Below are 20,092 nucleotides of genomic sequence, written 5' to 3' on the forward strand. Positions count from 1 at the left end.
TGTAACAATCACTCCCTCAGTGCATGCAACTTCACGGAGGTCCTGGGGGAGAAGCCTAGAGGTAGCTTGGCGGCTCTGGGGCCCGCACGGGGCCTTTTTTTAAAGGCAGGTGGGTGCAGCACAGGATCCCCCTCTTTCCTCCTCATTTGTCCCTCTTTCAGGACTTTGTGCCTCTTTCTATGTAAATATATCTATTTCTATACGAAAAAATGTGTTTGATTGACTTGGATGGGAATTTTATTCCCATCCAATTAATATATTTCTAATTTTAAAATGTTAATATGAAGGAAAATAAAGCAGGATAGAAAGGACCAGTGTGGTTTGAATTATAAAAGAACATATTTCTGTTATGAAATCTTTATGGTATGCGTGACTAGGGTTGTGACGGGGCGTGATCAGGGGTGTGGCAGGGGTGTGGCTTAAGTGTCCTTCTCTCTCATCTCAAAAAGTTGGGAGGTATGGCAGAGGGCACACAGAGCTGTGGGGAGGGGGGCCCGACTCTCCCCTCCTTCACCTCGTCCTCCCTTCAGCGCTCCCCCGTTCAAGAAATTAGAGCAGCGGGTGGGCAGAGAGACTCACCTCTTCCAGGTTCCATGCACTGGAGCTTCATGCGCCACCAGTCTTCTCTGTCTCTGTTGATCACTCTACTTTCTGATTAGTGGAATTAGTGCGATTGGCATTGGAGACAGAGAAGATCAGCAGTGCGTGGAGCTCCAGTGAATGGAACCCAGAAGAGGTGAGTCTCCCTGTCCACCCGCTGCTCTAATTTTCGAAGTGGCGAGCGCTGGAGGAGGTGAGGAAGTGGGGAGTCGGACCACCTTCCCATGGCTGTGTGTGCCCGCTGCTCCCTCTCCAAACTACTTATACTGGGGGCACTTATACGTGGCTATGTGGCTACCCAAACTGGGAGCACCTATACCTGGCTACCTATACTGGGGCACCTATACCTGGCTACCTGAACTAGTGGCACCTATACCTGGCTGCCTATATAGTGGGCACCTATACCTGGCTGCCTATACTGGGCTACGTATACTGGGATCACCTATACCAGGCTGCCTATACAAGGGGCACCTATACCGGGCTGCCTATACTTGGCTACCTATATTGAGGGCACATACAACAGGCTACCTATACAGGGGGCACCTATACCAGGCTACCTATACTGGGGACACCTATACCAGGCTTCCTACACAAAGGGCACCTATAACAGGCTACCTATACAGGGGGCACCTATACCAGGCTACCTATACTGGGGGCACCTATACCAGTCTTCCTACACAAAGGGCACCTATAACAGGCTACCTATACAGTGGGCACTTATACCAGGCTACCTATACTGGGGGCACCTATACCAGGCTTCCTACACAAAGGGCACCTATAACAGGCTACCTATACTTGGGGCACCTATACCAGGCCATCTATACTGAGGGCACCTATAACAGGCTTCCTACACAAAGGGCACCTATAACAGGCTACCTATACTGGGGGCACCTATACCAGGCTTCCTACACAAAGGGCACCTATAACAGGCTACCTATACAGGGGGCACTTATACCAGGCTACCTATACTGGGGGCACCTATACCAGGCTTCCTACACAAAGGGCACCTATAACAGGCTACCTATACTGGGGGCACCTATACCAGGCCATCTATACTGGGAGCACCTATACCAGGCTTCCTACACAAAGGGCACCTATAACAGGCTACCTATACAGGGGGCACCTATACCAGGCTACCTATACAGGGGGCACCTATACCAGGCTATCTATACTGGGAGTATTTTTTTGATATCCTGCCTGCTTCGCCCTTCCAATTTCTGTTTTAAGGGTGGAGGAAAAGAGGGGGATGCCCCATCCAAAGTTTTGCAAGTGGGGGGGGGGGGGGGGGGGGGCAGTGATTTCTAGGTTAAGGATAGGCACCACATGAGGTATAAAGGTTAGTCACTACTAAGGGCGGGGGGAGGGGGGGGGAGTTATGTGTGATAGTAGGTAGAGGTATATATTTTTTTTCATTTTACTCAGCACCCAAATTGTGCAGCGTTTTCAAATGTACACATCCCCACAATCAAATCCCTATCATAGTCCTACCTAGACAAATGTCCCTAACATATTATTATGTATTTATAAGGCATTGACATGCTGCACAATTAAAGCTCAGCTTCATGATATTTTTCCCCCTCTAATTATACCCTCCATTTTAGACGCCTTAGAGGAGATCTAATGAACTAGCATAAATGCATCAGAGGGTAATATAAAAGCTCAGAAGATTGGCTTTTTTGGCCTATTGTGCAAAAGACTAAAGGTAGCCATACATCTGGCGATGATGAGCAAATTCGACCAAGAGACAAATCTCTCTCTGATCGAATCAGATTAGAGGGAGATCTGTCGGCTGCCCATACACAGCAGGCGATCCCTGATCAATTTCTTGCTGAAATAGATCAGGAATCGGCCTTGTGAAGCCACATTCGCCACCTCGCCAACCCGCCGCTATCCCCTTAATGTTGAATGTCCCCCTGTGCCCCGTGCATGTTATACATTACCTGTCCGCTGCTTGTCCTCCGCTGTGTCTGGGCTTTCTCCGTTCTCCATACACACGTGCCACGTGGTTGCCTAGTAACGTATCCGCGTGTGTGATGTCTGTCGTCATGCGGGCCCTTACTAGGCAACCATGTGGGGCGCTCGTGTATGGAGAACGGAGAAAGCCCAGAGCCAGCGGAGGACAAGCAGCGGACAGGTAATGTATCACTTGCACAGGGCACCGGGGGGAACATTTAACATTAGGGAGGATAGCACTGGAGTCTGTCTCATCGCGTTTGTCGCTTGTCCTGATATTGCATGTCGTTATTGCCGCCCACCTGATTGAGCAAGTTGGCCCTACATTTTAAAGCAAGATTAACTAAGGCAACCAATTTCAGCCCGAAATTGGTCTCATTGATGGTCGGGCAAGCACTTGGCGGCACAGATTTTCGGCCGCCAAGTTGCCTGATGTATGGCTGCCTTAAGGGACATTATCTGCCCATGGAGGAAAAAAGTTTTGGACCTTTATTTAAGGAAGTGTTCTTAACCGTGTGTTTAAAATGTGGAATATATTGCTGCAGGAAGTAGTTATGGCAAATTCTATATCTGCATTTAAAGTGACACTGAAGCGTAAAAAAAGCGTAAAAAAAATGATGATATAATGAATTGTATGAATTGTATGTGTAGTACAGCCAAGAAATAGAACATTAGTAGCAAAGAGAAGAGACTAATATTTTTTTTTATTTTTAGTTATATAGCTTTCTTTTTATATAATATTGAATCATTCTCTAATATTTGCAGTTTACAAACTAACTACAGAGTTTCTTATCTCTTCCTGTACTGGAAACAATATGAGAATCATTTCTTTGCTACTAATGTTCTATTTCTTAGCTGTACTACACATACAATTCATTATCTCATACGTTTATTTTCACTTCAGATTCCCCTTAATGTGAACCAGAGATGAAGCACCCTCATGTATTTTACCATATATATATCAGTGGGAACATTAGAGAAAACACCTACCCTGCTCTCTGCTTCATCCTTCACTGCTCAGCCTACTTGTTTCAGCCCTGATAAAATCCCAGACTCAGCATTCAGTCTAGCTTTGCTGTAATGACTCAGCTATAATGATTCCTGAGCAAAGCCAGCAGGGGGCAGGCATGCAGGGGAGGACTGGGACCTTTTGGCCTGGGGGGAAAATACAAACTAGAGGCCCGTTTTCACGGCAGCCCCAGCCCAAATGTCATCACACACGTGCCCCATGTGCTATATGCCGGTAGTCACGTGGGAAATACAACAAGGACACTCGTGGGACAGCGTGACAGGTAAAGTATAAATGCACTGGCACCGGGGGGGGCACGTAATTCATTCCAACGGTCGGGGTTTCTATCTCTTACAAAAGTCCTGCAAGCAGCCCTTCTGGAGTCTAGGGACTGTCTGCAAGCAGCCCTTCTGGAGTCCAGGGACTGTCGAAAACTTTTCAACCTAGACAATATCTTATGTAGCTGTGCACATGCAGTTAGAAACCAGACAGATTTTTCCCACGGACCCTGCAGGCAAGTCTCTGCTCTTTATCATGCTGTGTATATGTACTAGCTTGCCCGCCCTGCAATTGCTCTGTAATTGGGCGTTTATTTACCTCATTCAGCCTAGTGTTTCACATTGCCTTATACAAAAACCTGAATTCACCAGGCACAGTGCCAGCCCTAAATCATTAAATGAGAGGCAGCCTGGGGGGAAATATCCCCCCTTCCCCCCTGGCCAGTCCTCCCCTGCAGGCATGGACATGGAAATACACCAGAGAACACAGACTGAGCTATAAATATTCCTGAGCAAAGCCAGACTGAAAGCTCAGTCAGGGATTTTATCAGGGCTGATTAGAAGCAAGCTGTGCAGTGCAGAATGAAACAGAATGCAAGGTAGGGGTTTTCTCTAATATTCCCACTGATATATAGGGTAAAATACATGCCTGGGTGGTGCCTAATCCTAACCACTCCCCCTGGTGTTGCCTAACCCTAAACACTCGCTCTGCAGAAACACCCTTTTACAAATAGAAACAATAATATCTTTGATAACGTAAAATCTGTACATATAAATGAAATATGACAAAAACTAGAACGTTGCAAGCTTCTAAAACGATAACTACTTCAAAAACTATAATGTTCTGATGTTGTTAACAATATTTTTTGCGGCACGCTTTTTTCGCCGCATTAACGATAATTGCATTAAAGTCTATGGTGGCACCCTTTCCGTCCACCCTCATCCGGCGCCCTTTTTTCCTGCTACTGCAGGGTGGGTTTTTGGAGGTGAGAAGGACGTACATTGTTAGGTAAGTGGTCGAAAGGGATTGGTAAAGAAAAACCTTAATTTGTGGAGTAGGACTATAAGCGGGCCTCACCTGATACACTCTTGCAGATGACAAGAAGAAGTCCTCTATGTCTCTCTCATCATGTGGATCCAAGGAGTGGTTCCACCACTTAGATGTTCTCAAACCTCAATTTAGTCTGATAGATGATCCTTCAGGAAACACTTTGAGTATTTTCAGCATTAGCAGACCGGGTGAGGAAGAGACAACACCTATTAAACCAATTTTCTCCATGAGTGCATCTCCTTGAGTTGGCTACTGTCTCTTTTGAGATGGAAGTACCAGATGATCCTATCGTAGCGGTTAGAGCAAGTTTCGCTTCTTTACCTGGCACTCAGCTATTGAATAAATCATAAGGCATCTGTGATTGGATGCTATTTCCTCTGCACGTTTAACCTTCAGCGCTGCATACGCTAAATACCTTTACCCTAACCTCTTGGGGAAGAAGATCTGAGAAACAGATGGAATTAATATTCTATTTTCCGCAGTTGCCAATACCTGATTTTTCTTGACGTTAAGAAACTTTTATGTTATTTTTTTTTCCGAGATTACCGTCAGTGTCCATTAAGTCTGCCATTTCTTTTTTGCTGAGAGAAAGAAATATTGCTGGTGTCATCGGATCCCTAACACAATTTGAAGCTCAGCGAGTTGACTTGCCGTGACCTGTCTGTGCGGTAATTTGGTCGTCTGCAGAAGAAAGAATGCCAAAATCGTTTGACCTAAAATTTCAAGATAAACGTATAAATGGATTTTCGCAGAAGTGCAAAGGAACTGTTTTGGAACAAGAGGTCACTTTATGTAGCCTGGAAAAAAGACGCAAACGTATTTTGTTTCTTTTATTTGTGTAGCATCGTCTTATTTTTCAGAACTTTACATAGTATATAATATACAGTATCTTCGGATCAGGTCGATTGGGCACTTCAGAGAGACGCCTGTGTTAATTTTTGGTAAGCGGGCACCCACTTGGGCACCCAATGCAGCCAGTAGCCAATTGGCTACTACAAAGTATTTGATGGTTGTAGCTGATCCAGACATCTAGAAATGTGTTTAGCACTTACTGGGGACGGGGCGGGGGGGGGGGGGGGGGGGTAGTTAAGACACTAGTTGGGGGTCCTCTTTTTAGGTTCTTATGGAGGATTTTGGGTTAGGCAATAGGTGGAGGGGTGTTAGGGCTAGACACCTACAAGGGGGTTGAGATTTAAAGTAAATCTTAAGTAATTTTGCAAAAATGATTTTAACTTACGTCTTGCAGCCCCCTGGACTCCTCCTGTGCCCATGACAATGGTTTTAAAACAGACGGGAGTTGATAACGAAAATATATTAACGTTAAAAATCATTAAGTACGTAATTCAACAATACAGCTTGACCCAGCCCTACTATAACACAGAACCCTCCTGTGGTGGTGCCTAAAACTAACCACTCCCCCAGTGGTGCCTAACCCCTCCCCCCTGGTGTGCCTAACCCTAACCTCCCCCCCATTCCCTCCAGTGCTGCCTAACCCAAAGCACTCCCTGGGTGGTGCCCAACCCTAACCACTGCCCCTGGTGGTGCCTAGCCAACCACTTCCTCTGCAGAGACAACCCTTTTACACATAGAAATGATAATCTCTTCGATAACATAAAATCTGTACATACAAACAAAATAATATGACAAAAACTATAACATTGCAAGCTTCTAAAACCATAACATACTTCAAAAACTGTAATGTTCTAATGTTGTTAACGATATTTATCGTTATTTACCTTTTTTCTGCCTTTTTCGCTGTATTAACGGTAATTGCATTAGACTAGAGTCCATGGAGGCGCCCTTTTGGCCCACTAGCCGCCGGCGCCCTTTTTTCCTGCTACCCCTTGAAATACAAAACAATTAATGCAGAACAAATCTAAAACAATTACAGCTTAATAAGGGCATTAATAGCACTCTTGACATATCTTTGCTATGCTATGCAGGCCTCATTTGTCATGAGCAGTGCTCATTTTCTGGCGTTAAGGTGAGAGTTATATGGAGGCTGACATATTTATTTCATTTTAAGCAATACCAGTTGTCTGGCTGTCCTGCAGATCCTCTGCCTCTGATACTTTTAGTCATAGACCCTGAACAAGCATGCAGCAGATCAGGTGTTTCTGACATTATTGTCAGATCTGACAAGATTAGCTGCATGCTTGTTTCTGTTGTGTGATTCAGAAACTACTGCAGCCAAATAGACACTTTAATAGACACAGCAGGGCTGCCAGGCAACTGGTATCATTTAAAAGTAAATAAATATGGCAGCCTCCATACACTTCTCACCTCGGGTTCACTTTAAGCCTCTTACCACATGAAATTATTGTTGACCGCAGGGATTGGGACTTGATCTTGTTTTAATCTGACTATCCATACCTTTCTTAATAGAACTAGCAGTCGTATTTAAGAATCCCATAAAACAGTGTGCTAAGTAGCTCTGTAGTGCCCCGTCCTTCAGGTGTCACCCTAGGCATCTGCCTGGCTTACCTATGCCTACAAACAGCCCTGCATTAATATTATTCTGACGATGGCTTAAATGTTTTTACCCCATTGTTCAGCTACATGTTTGTTGTCAACAATTGTACCCATAAGTGGATTAAAATGAAATTGGGACCTAGGCAAAATAGCAGTTTATGCCCACCGTTGATGGTCACCTAGCTGTTTTTAGTAAGATTTGGTGCGAGGTGGCTTCCATCAGGCACCTAGACTCGCTCCAGGCCCTAGGCAACTGCCTAGAATTGCCTTGTGGATGATCCAGGACAGATTGTATCTAAACTCCCTCTCCTGACAACTAACCCTAATCCTGCCATCTTTAATCCTTTTCCGACACCGAGCCTAAACTGCTGCACAACATTGACGAACATCAGATGCCGAATCCCAGTCTCTCCGTATTGTTAACTGCTTCCTGATGCTTAACGCTAACCTTTCCCCAATGTTACCCCTTTCTGACGCATATCCTCCTCTCTTTCACGTTAACCACTCTTTGCTGAAATCCCATTCCAGATGCCTACCTTTACCTTTTAAAAGGAACCTAAACTGAGAGGGATATGGATGTTTCCTTTTAAACAATACCAGTTGCCTGTTAGTCCTGCTGATCTCTAACTGCAGTAGAGGCTGAATCACACACCTGAAACAAGCATGCAGCTAAGCCAGTCTGACTTCAGTCAGAGCACTTCATCTGCATGCTTGTTGAGGGTCTGTGACTAAAAGCATTAAAGACACAGGATCAGCAGGATAGTCAGGCAACTGGTATTATTTTAAAAGGAAAAATCTATATCCTTCTCAGTTTAGGTTCCCTTTAATGCCAATAAATGTAACTTTTTCCTTCTCTGTGCCCAAACACTGATCGTAGAATACCAGGGCTCACCCTAACCCAAAGTGATGCTCACCTCCTGCTTTCTCCACCCTTGGTGAGGAATCCAAACACTCAGGCTGGTATCACACTGTAAACTGGAGGTAGCAATGCGGTGCGTCGTGCCTGTCGCACCGCCAAAAACAGGCCTTCAGGGAGCACCACGTAAGTACTCCTCCGTGCATGCACACGACGTCGTGATGCCAACTTTTTGAAAAACCCAGCGTTGCCATAGACTTGACTTCCGGGCCGACACAGATCACCGCAGGCCGGTGCAGGAGCTGCACAGTAACGTAAGTAAGCGCTAGCGTTAAATTGGGCACTTCCAGCGCAACGTGGGAAGGAAGTATGAAATTCCCCTTAGGGATTCATTAGGCTGCGGTAGCAGTGCGGCAACTTGCCACAATGCATCACGCCAGTGTGAAAGGGCCCTGAGGGTCAAAATCTTATTAGGTGACACTTCAGCTGAGGGCAGTGGCGTAGCTAAGGAGCTGTGGGCCCCGATGCAAGTTTTACAATGGGGCCCCCCCAAGCATTCTATAAATAACAATTGATACGGCGCACCAAAACCTGCCAATGGCAACTACAGTGTCAGAGGTGCAAGAAGGGGATGGAGAACAGCTAGTTAATGATTACCACTATTCAAAGTATCTATAGAAGTGATTATTATGAGCACAGGACCAATAGAGAGCTAATACTGCAGTTGAGGGAAGGCCCTTTGGGGCCCCTCTAGCCCAAGGGCCCCAATGCGGTCGCAACCTCTGCAACCCCTATTGCTACGCCCCTGGCTGAGTGCTCCAACCCACTAGCAGCCTTTTCTAAGCACTAGTGATTTAAAAAAGCTCTTGCTAATGCAATGCTGGGGGGGATTTTTATAAAATCACATCGCTCAAGTGGAATCACACCCATAGCATTACCTTAGCAAGGGCTTTTCAAGTCACAAAGCGCTCAGCAGGGGTGTAACAAGGTCCCACCGGGCCCCCCTGCAGAAATACAAAGCACCCCCCTCGGGGACCGCTTGGGGCCGTTTTGGGGGGCTAGAGGGGACGCAGCATGAGGGGAAAGCCTTGCTGCACTTCGGCGGGGAGGGGGGGACGGTCCCCCCCTCCCTCACCTCGGGCCCTCCCCTCCCTCTGCGCTCCCCTCCAGCGTTGAATAGTTTGTGTATGCAGGCGGTGGGCAGCGGCAGATACATACCTTCCGTGCGCTCCAGCGTGGATGTTCCTCTCTCTAGCCTCTGACACGACTTCCTGTTTATACAGAAAGTCGCGTCAGACACTAGAGGGAGAAACGTCCATGCTGGAACACATGGAAGGTATGTATCTGCCGCTGCCCCGCCGCCTGCATACACAAACTATTCAACGCTGGAGGGGAGCGCAGAGGGGAGAGCCCGAGGTGAGGGAGGGGGGGGACCGTCCCCCCTCCCCGTCCAAAGTGCAGCATGGCTTTCCCCTCATGCTGTGTCCTCTCCAGCCCCCCAAAACGGCCCCAAGCAGGCCCCGCGGGGGCAGGGGCTGCAGGCCCTATTGTTACGCCAGTGGCGCTCAGAAAAGCGTTCCTAGTGGGTTCCAGGCCTGAGACTCTTCATGTAATGCTGGGGGGTCATACTTTCTGACCACTCAGCACAACAAGGCTAAGAGTTGGATAATGGAAGAGGCTACACAGGCTGCCCATAGCAACTGCAGCTCTAGGCTTCTGATAAGACGCAATGGCAGCGCAGTGCGATGTTGCTTACTGTGTCATCAGAAGAAAAAGATTGAGGCACTGTAACTTGCAAAAGGTACTTTTACTCACAGTATACAGACGCCGCTGTCTGTATACTGTGAGTAAAAGTACCTTTTGCAAGTTACAGTGCCTCAATCTTTTTCTTCTGATGACACAGTAAGCAATCTATATGTTGTGCACGTAACTATAGGTTATACTCCAGTACTAGCCATCCTCCTCTGATCTTCATCTAGTGCCGCCAGCCTTTTTCTCCCTTATACATGCAGTGCGATGTTGCGCTGTTCTTGCGATAGCAAACATTCAGACAGATACAAGACAGACTGGAATGAGGTAGCCAATAGCAACCACTGCAATGGCTATCTCGCAAGGACAGGACTAGGAAGACAGAGACTGACAGAATGAATGCTTGCTAATCTAGTCACTGCCTCAGTGACAGCAAGCATTCACAAAGACAAGAGTGAGGTAACCAATAGCAACCGCAGCAATGGCTACCTCACAAGGGCAGGACTATGCTAGCTAAGCACGGGTGATCACGCTAAGCGCTACCTACCGAAACGTGCTAAAACTGACTAGCTGAACACAGGATATCAACAGTTCGAGTACGTATATATCAGCGGCACTGATACATCACCATAGCATGAATACAAGGAAAATAACAAATGCTGACTAGAATATGTATATATTGGCGATGAACCGATATATAACATAAGCAAGGAACACTGGCTAGATCTGTACTGGAGCAATACAGCGAACTAACTAGGCAATACAAACAATACAATGCTCTGCACTAGAAGGAGTACGTATATATGTCCCCGTGGGAAATATATAATCGTAGCGCCACAAGATAACTGAACTAGAAAGAAACAAGATAAGGAATATATTTTACAGTATCAAGGGACCCAGTAACAGCTTAGACAGAGCTGAAACTATGGTCTAAAAGGGGAGGCAGACTTTTATGCTGACATCAGCCAATGGATGCAAGCATGCAAATCTCCACACAGCTGAATGGTAATCATTCAATCCTGAGCTGGCTTGGTTACCATTTGCTAGTTGAAAGACTATCTGTACCGATGCATGCAGTCCTATATGCAACAACATGCATGCAGGAAATCCAGGGCTATCTGGCTGCAGCTCAGCTGTAGTAAGCCATTGGTGGAATGATGACAGCATTCTGAGCTGCCCAAACTTGCAGAGCAATTGCAAATGACAATGTGACTCACTGCGATTGCACAACCCAATGCAGGCTGACAAGCCAGAACTGTCCGTTTGCGGCTCCACCGCAATGGACAGAACACGCCACAGGAGGAATCCTTACACTTCTCTTTGCTACTAATGTTTTATGTCTCAGCTGTACTACGCATACAATTAATTATTTCATATTTCCCTTCTGGCTTGCTTTAAATCTAAACAAGGATTTTTACCTGCTTACATTTCTACTTTCACCATAAAGAAAAGTCCACATTTGGGCTAAACGCTTACAAAGCTCCAAGATCCTACGCTTAGATCTATCTGGAGATTTTGTTCTTTAAAAACGGCATCCTCTTTTCTGGTCGATAGGCCTCTTTGTCATTGTCCGCTTTCTGCTGAGTTGTAAGGGGAAAAAAATACAACTGAAGTAACTGAACTGTTAGCATCGCCACAAAACGTGTCCTATTTTTTTTTCTCTTCAAAGTGTTTGAAAACTTTTGATGGAAATCCACTTTGAACTCTCCTTCCATTCCTCCAAGGATCTGGCTTATCTGTGAGGAAAGTTCTGTGTTACAACATACTGTAAAACCAGCCTTTCTTCTCCATCTCATTTCTCACTGCTAAATCCAGGGATGTGGGGAAGGGCTGCTGTAACCCCCCCGAGGCAGTTCAGGCAAACGTTTTTCTATCGATAAGTGGTAAGACTTCTCTGCAGACAACACACGTAGCTACCGGCTCATCCCAGGCCCCCTGTGGCGTAAGAACAGGGAACGAGCTGGAGTGGAAACAAAACAATCTAAGCAGAATCGTAGATAAGGAAGACATACAAGCAGATAATGTATATCGCTTTTCTAGCTGTGGGCGCTCCTATCGAGCATGTTTCGCCCTCCTGTTGAGGTCGAATTGTTTAACGGATCTGTGATTTCTGCAGAATTAATAATAATACAAAAGTAAAAAAACAAAATAAAACAACAAAATATAAAAAAAAAACTGCAATAAACCCGAAACATTTTTCTTTTATTAAAGCAGCAGTGATAGCCATACTATCCCAGAAAAAAAAACACATGACCAGACTTTTTGCTGCCTGAGACAAACTTGTGAGGATGCCTAAATTTGGAATGACCGCACAGCACCCGACAATTTGCACTGCACGTTATAGCCACGGTGCGACCAAAAAAAGTATAGGTGCCCCTAATATAGGTAGCCATGTGTAAGTGTCTCCAGTAAAGGTAGCCAAGTATAGGTGCCCCCTGTATAGGTAGCCAGGTATGGGTGCCCCTATTAATGGTGGTCATGTATAGGTGCCCCCAGTATAGGAAGCAAAGTATTGGTACCCCCAGTATAGGAAGCCATGTATAGGTACCTACAGTATAGATAGCCAGGTAAAAGTGCCCCTATATAGGAAGCAAGGTATGGGTACCCCCAGTATAGGGAGCCAGGTATAGGTGCTCCAAGTGTAGGAAGCCAAGAATAGGTGCCTCCAGTATAGGTAGCCAGGTATGGGTGCCCCTATTAAGGGGGTCAAATATAGTTGCCCCTAGGTTAGGAAGCAAGGTATTGGTACCACCAGTATAGGGAGCCAGGTATAGGTGCCCCCAGTATAGGTAGCCAGGTATGGGTGCGCCTATTAAGGGGGTCAAATATAGTTGCCCCCAGGTTAGGAAGCAAGGTATTGGGACCCCCAGTATAGGGAGCCAGGTATAGGTGCCTCCAGTATAGGAAGCAAGGTATTGGTACCCCCAGTATAGGAAGCCAAGTATAGGTGCCTCCAGTATAGATAGCCAGGTAAAAGTGCCCCTATATAGGAAGCAAGGTATGGGTACCCCCAGTATAGGGAGCCAGGTATAGGTGCCCCCGGTGTAGGAAGCCAAGTATAGGTACCCCAGAATAGGTTGCCAGGTATAAGTGCCCCAGTATAGGAAGCCAGATATGGATGCTCCCAGTATAAGTAGCAAGGCATAGGTGCCAATAGGTGGGTGACACTGCGGGGAGGGGGACCAAAATCATTCATTACTCCCTCGCCATGTGTTTTGTAAATAACTCACCTGCTCACTCCATGTGATGATGCGTCCGCTCCATCAGCCGTCTCCTCTCTGGCTACTCCATCTCTGTATGACCCATGTAATCCCGTATCATACAGGGAAACAGTAACTAGAGAGGATTCTGCTGCCGTAGTGGATGCATCATCGCATGGAGCGAGCAGGGGAGTTATTTACAAAATGCACCCCTGCACCAGCTCTGCAGGGGGGCACAGGAGGGGGTTCCATGGAGAGGGTGGGAGGAACAATGTTTGCCCCCCCCCCACTTCTGCTGGTCGGACAGGAGCAGACCTACCAGGCAGATGCCACCCCTTTCAAGCCCGCACCCCAGGTCCCAGTACCGCCCCCAGGTAAATGTCGCCCAAATAACCTGCTTCAGTATAGGTAGCCAGGTATGAGGAGTACATATTATTTGGGCACTGGGCACTTCAGCGCAGGGTGAGATGAATGACAGCTCTCCAAGGCTAAACTCCAAGGCGGCATTAAATACTATGCCCCCTCCGAGATGTCAAAACCCAAAGGGAGATGTAATTTGTGGTTTGGTCGTTACTAGAGCCCCGAATTAACGTTACGTGGGGTGCGCAGCATAACATGGCTGCTATGACGGGGCCCAGCTTCGGCGCTTACTGCCACGAGCCAGAATAACCTGCTTCGAGGTATGACTGCCCCTAGTATAGGTAGAAAACACAAGAATAATTCCTATCTGGAGTGTGTACATTATAAAATATAACTTTTATTAATATGATTAAAATGAATTCATATGCCTAATCGGATTGGTGGTGGGGGGTTTCTTTATAGCACTTTAGCAATCTTAGTGAGGAATAGGTTGATCAGATGTATGTTTACAAATGATTAATATCTGATCATTGATTTTGTAACCAACCTCAGACAGGTCGATTAGGCATATGAATTCATTTTAATTATATTAATAAAAGTTATATTTTATAATGTACACACTCCAGATAGGAATTATTCTTGTGTTTTCTAAATATTAATCAGGTTATGTGAATTGTGCCTAGTATAGGTAGCCAAGTATAGAAACTATAGGAAGCCAGGTATATGTGCCCAGAGTATAAGCAGCCAAATATAGGTGTCCCCAGTATAGGAAGCAAGGTATGGGTACCTTCAGTATAGGTAGCCAGGTATAGGTGCCCCAGTATAGGAAGCCATGCATAGGTGCTCCAGTATAGGAAGCCAGGTATGGGTGCCCCCAGAATAGCCAGCTAGGTATACAAGCCCCCAGTATAGGTAGCCAAGTATAGGTTCCCTCAGAATAGGTAGCCACGTATAGGTGCCCTCAATATAGGAAGCCAGGTATAGGTGCCCTCAATATAGGAAGCCAGGTATAGGTGCCCTCAATATAGGAAGCCAGGTATAGGTGCCCCCAGTATAGGTAGCCAAGTATAGGTGCCTGCAGTATAAGTAACCAAGTATAGGTGCCCCCAGTATAGGTAGCCAGGTATAGGTGCCTCCAGTATAGGTAGCCAAGTATAGGTGCCCTCAATATAGGTAGCCAGGTATAGGTGCCCCCAGTATAGGTAGCCAAGTATAGGTGCCCTCAATATAGGTAGCCAGGTATAGGTGCCCCCAGTATAGGTAGCCAAGTATAGGTGCCTCCAGTATAAGTAACCAAGTATAGGTGCCCCCAGTATAGGTAGCCAGTTATAGGTGCCCCCAGTACAAGTACCCAGTTATAGGTGCCCCTAGTATAGAAGCCAGTGTTGGGTGTCCCTCAGTATAGGTAGCCAGGTATACCTAGGGACGCACTCCAAAATCCACCGCCAATCAAGCTATATCTCACATCTAGCATAATCAATCGAATCGATTAATTTTGGTTGGAAATCTACAGATTGAGAATCTTTTCCTTCAATGATTCTAAGAAAATTCGATCAAATGATTGACTCGGCTGGATTTCAGTGCAAAAAAACCCCCAAAAAACCACCAGCGTTGCAGCGTATGGCAACCTTAAGGCACCTGGGAGGAATGAACGTAAACCTATTAACCCTTTCAGGCACTTTCTAATTCTTATATAGGAGGCTAATCTATTGGGGGCAGACAAGGGAATCAAGTCATAGTTTTGCTTTAAGGCAATTTTATAACAAAAGCGTACTTTCCTTTTAAAAATACTCTTTTTAAATATATAGCGATTTGAGTCGCTTAAAGGGTGGTTTTAAAGACATGTTGTAGTCATTTTGAGCAGTTTTTGTAGTGAAAGCGGCGCTGTCCATCAATAATTCAGCAAGAGAAATGTGTGTGAAAATTGGTCTTTTTACAGTCGTGCCACCTCCGTGGCCGCTTTCATGAGAGAAATTACACCATGCACTCCACTTCCATTGCAGGCAAATTAAAGCATCAATTTTCTATTTCAAAGCAATTTTTTGCTCATGTCCTTTTTCTGCTTCAGCACAACAATTTGACTTTTATTCCTCGTATAAGTAAACAGCAGCTCCACTCACGCATGTGGCTGGGAAGACGTTATTGTATCTAAGCTGCCTGCAGAGGCCTTAAAGGGAACACAAAATGATATTTAAAGTAGAAAACAGAGGAGCCAGCAGGATAAAATAGGTTAAAAGTTTTAAAAAGGGAGAGGCAGTGGTGGACTTACCTACTCTGAGGACATAAAAATAAACGTAGTAATGTTTAAAAAAAGAAAATGTATTTATACACTCCATCACAATTAGCAACACGTTTCGCAGGTGTGCTCCTGCTTCATCAGGCAGTAGAAAGCAGCATACACTAACAGCTTCCAGGTCCGTATTATAAAAACAGAAGGAAGGGAGCACCGATCCAAAACAGTGTAAGCAGCGTGCCCAGACCTCACCTCAGTGCCTCCTGGGGAGCTCAGTCCAACACAAGCAGAAAGGCTGGCACCGCTGGCTGTAAAAATAGCTCTTATTCTATTAAAGTGGCAGCAGTAACAGACTGCTGTTTTGAGTTAAACACAGCCAGCGGTGTCTGTCTTTCTGCTTTTCCAGGTCTGTATCAAGCGCCTCTGTCAGACAGAGGTGCTTATCCCGCTGGCGCCTCTGTTCTCTACTTTGCTCAAGTCCACCCCTGGTGGAAGGCTGTTTTTACCCTGCCGTTTTTCCTCCGATCTACAGAGAGCGACTTTTTATTCCTGAGTGGGGACAGGTCTAATCTTCCCTCCTGCCTTTACAGTGCTTGCCTGAGTGGTAACCCACGTTTGTTAGTATAACAATACTTGCTTTTCTACCTATCCTCCTAACCAATACATACTACACTATATTGGGGTCTCGGTGTCCCACTATTTTTTTTTTGTCCTTACACAAAGTGATATTAATGTATGTCCTTTTAAACCATGCAGATTGCCTGGCAGTCCTGATGATTCTCTATTTGGCTGCAGCAGTGTGTGTCTGCATCACACCAGAAAAAAGCATGCAGGTAATCTTGTCAGATCTGACAATAATGCCAGAAACACCTGATCTGCTGCATGCTTGTTCAGGGTCTATAGCTAATGTATTAAAGGCAGAGGATCAGCAGGACAGCCAGGTAACTGGTATTGCTTAAAAGGTTTTAAATATGGCAGCCTTCAGATCACTCTAACCTCAAGTTCACTTTAAACTAGCCTACGCTGGTTATAAATGAGCAAACCAATTGTTTTTCACTTTTTCATGCTACCTATGGCGATAAATGTACCGGCACCTGCACAGCCAAAGTGGAACAAATTACAAAAAATAAAAAATAAAAATCACCCTCCCTCATACCATTTTCATAAAGTTAACAAGTAGTACTTTTCGTTTTTTTTAGCACACAATCCTGGTACGGAAATTGCCTGTAGTTACGCTGGAGTGTTTGGCAGTAATCCCTAATTGCATTTAAAGCCAGGCTCGCGAGGCACACGATGCACACAGGCCGCTTCTCAACAGCAAAGATCTGGTCTCCATGACAACTGCCTCAGCAACCTTGCCGATGCTCAGCGAGAGGTCTGAGTGATATAAAGGTTGTTGACAATGGCAAGGAAGTTGCCTGCATTGTTCCGTTAATCTGTCTGTGTGAATGTGGTCACAGATGAGAGATGGCCTATGCGCCGCGCACAGTGACACCAGCCGAGAATAAGTCTCGTGGCGCTTACCAAACTCCACTGGTGGGACACTTATGTTCAAGGAAAAAGACCATGGCTGGCTAAGAAACTCAAGACTAGTTAGTTTCAGTCAAGAAATTGTTGATTTTCCCATTTTTTTTCCCGATAAAGATCTAATCGGATGTGCTGGAAATATCAGGATGATTGCTTAGAAAATTGAATGGTGTGTGGTAAGTGGGATAAAATAATCTAATTACATATACAATGGATCATCCAGAGTTCAAAAATGGTATAAATACTTTACACGGCATACATTTTGCATTGGGCTATAGTTCAATACAGTATGGTCCCAGTTATCTGGAACTCAACCAACCAGCAGTCTCAACCAACCAGCACAAATCTCCTGCAGAATTCACACTGGTAAAGGTCAGCTGTGCCCATCTTACACATTATCGGGAACAACAATTATAAAAAAAATATATAAAAATATCTCCACATGCCAAACACACAGACTCCTTCCGCCCATATTAAAAAGTGGAGTCCATGCATGCAGCTACTTCCACCCATACTCTGCGTCTCACTTCCCAGATCACATCCCCCTACCCTGAATCAGTTGCCGTGATACCATACTATCCACCTTGAATGCAAGTGAGATGAGCTCATAGCATCTTAACCCTATCCCCAAAAAAGGAGCCTAACCCCTACTCTGCAGTGGAGTCCACAATCCAATAGGTTTGCAAGCCATGGCTAAAATATTTCATCTCAATATCATTCACACAGATGACCCTGGTGAACTATTACACAAAAGGTCGAGATTTCTTGTGGGAAAGGGGGTAGTGGCTACTACTAATTGGGGTGAAGTTCAATCCTGGTTTAAGGTTGCCTTTTAAAGTAAACATGTACGGGTTAAAAGTGCCTCTAGAGGGTACTTACCTTGGGAGGGGGAATCTTCGGACCCTAATGAGGCTTCCCTCGACCTCCACGGTGAACTTGTTCTAGTGCTGGCACCCCTGCAGCATCACTGACCAGAATATTTACTGTACATGGCGCGGTTATGCAGGAGCACTAGCAGCTTGCCACTCGGGCTCTAGCGCAAGAGTCATGCCCGATCGTCTCGGCTCTACTCCGCAGGCGCGAACCGTTTGCACTGTGCAGTAGAGTGGACCCGGTTGGGCTCAGCTATTTCCACCGGTGCCCATTCAGAAAGCCACTACTGTGCCTGCACGCACTGCCGACAAGCGACGACAGGGGAATTTGGGGGGGAACTAGCGCTGGATCCCCTCTAGTGATGAGGAAGGGGGAAGACTCTTTAGAATCCAGAGGCTTCCCCCTCCTGAGGTAAGTATGGGCTACTTTTTTTCCCATCAGGTACCCTTTAACCTCTCTGGCGGGAAGAAAAAATATCCCAGAGTGGTAATCCCGAGCTCAGCTCATGGTAGGGAAATACCTGCTTTCTGCAGTGTTTTGGGACTCCAGCCTCTCTCCTCGGCTGTCAGCCGTCTCTTCCGGGCCGCGGTGTGACATCATCAGGGCTAAAAATGTAAAGTGGACCTGAACTTTTGTACGGGACAGAAGGAAAACAGAGAGAAATGCATCCTGTATGTATAGAGAGTTTCGCTTGTCTGATCCCCCCCCCCCCCCCCATCTGGACCCCGATCTGCACAGGACAGAAGGAAATGCAGAGAAATGCGTCCTGTATGTATGAAGAGAGTTTAGGCTGTCTGATCCCCCCTTCTGGACCCGATCTCACTTGCACAGGACAGAAGGTAAACGGGGGGAAATGCTGCCTGCATGTGTATAGAGAATTTAGCCTATCTAACTCCTTCTCATTTGACAAGTTGTAATTTTATCTTTCCCCTGTGTCACATGACTGCCATGGCAGAGATGGCAGATAAGCTCATTTGAAAGCACAGGATGGTAACAATATAGCCATTTGGTTCCCAACTTCTGCTTCTGAGCTAAGTGCTTCTGCCTTACTGATTTTCGCCTGGATTTTAACTACTCTCTGCATGCACCAGCCTCTGCCTGGATTTTGACTACTCTCTGCCTGCCACCTGTACTGACCTCTGCCTGGATTTTGACTACTCTCTGCCTGCCACCTGTACTGACCTCTGCCAGGATTTTGACTACTCTCTGCCCACCACCTGCACCGACCTCTGTCTGGATTTTGACTACTCTCTGCCTGCCGCCTGCACTGACCTCTGCCTGGATTTTGACCACTCTCTGCCTGCCGCCTATACTGACCTCTGCCTGGATTTTGACTACTCTCTGCCCACCACCTGCATGACCTCTGCCTGGATTTTGACTACCCTCTGTCTGCCGCCTGCATGACCTCTGCCTGGATTTTGACTACTCTCTGCCTGCTTACCGTGGATTGGGAGAAAAAAGAAACAAAATTCCGGGCACCTTCCGTCCAATCTTGTTTATTGGCAGTGGCATCAAATTAGATGGCTTGTATGTGATACATCCATACGGTGGATACTCAGGTGATGGTGAGATGGAGGTGAGGGGGCACCAGGCACCAGATGGGGCTTGCGACGGCCGTTTCGCGTCTCACCGGACGCTTGGTCACGCTGCACTCCAATACAGAGGCGAAATGCGGACTTCCGGAAAAAATGCGGGGAAAGTCTCCGCCCCTTCCGGATTCCGCACACGCCATTGGTGAGAGGAGATCTGTGGGGCAGTCCTACCAGCGGAAACGTCTAGCAACCGTCAACGTCTAGCAACCGTCACGTTGCTAGACGTTTCCGCTGGTAGGACTGCCCCACAGATCTCCTCTCACCAATGGCGTGTGCGGAATCCGGAAGGGGCGGAGACTTTCCCCGCATTTTTTCCGGAAGTCCGCATTTCGCCTCTGT

The sequence above is a fragment of the Hyperolius riggenbachi genome, chromosome 12, assembly GCF_040937935.1.
Source record: "Hyperolius riggenbachi isolate aHypRig1 chromosome 12, aHypRig1.pri, whole genome shotgun sequence".
NCBI lineage: Eukaryota > Metazoa > Chordata > Amphibia > Anura > Hyperoliidae > Hyperolius > Hyperolius riggenbachi.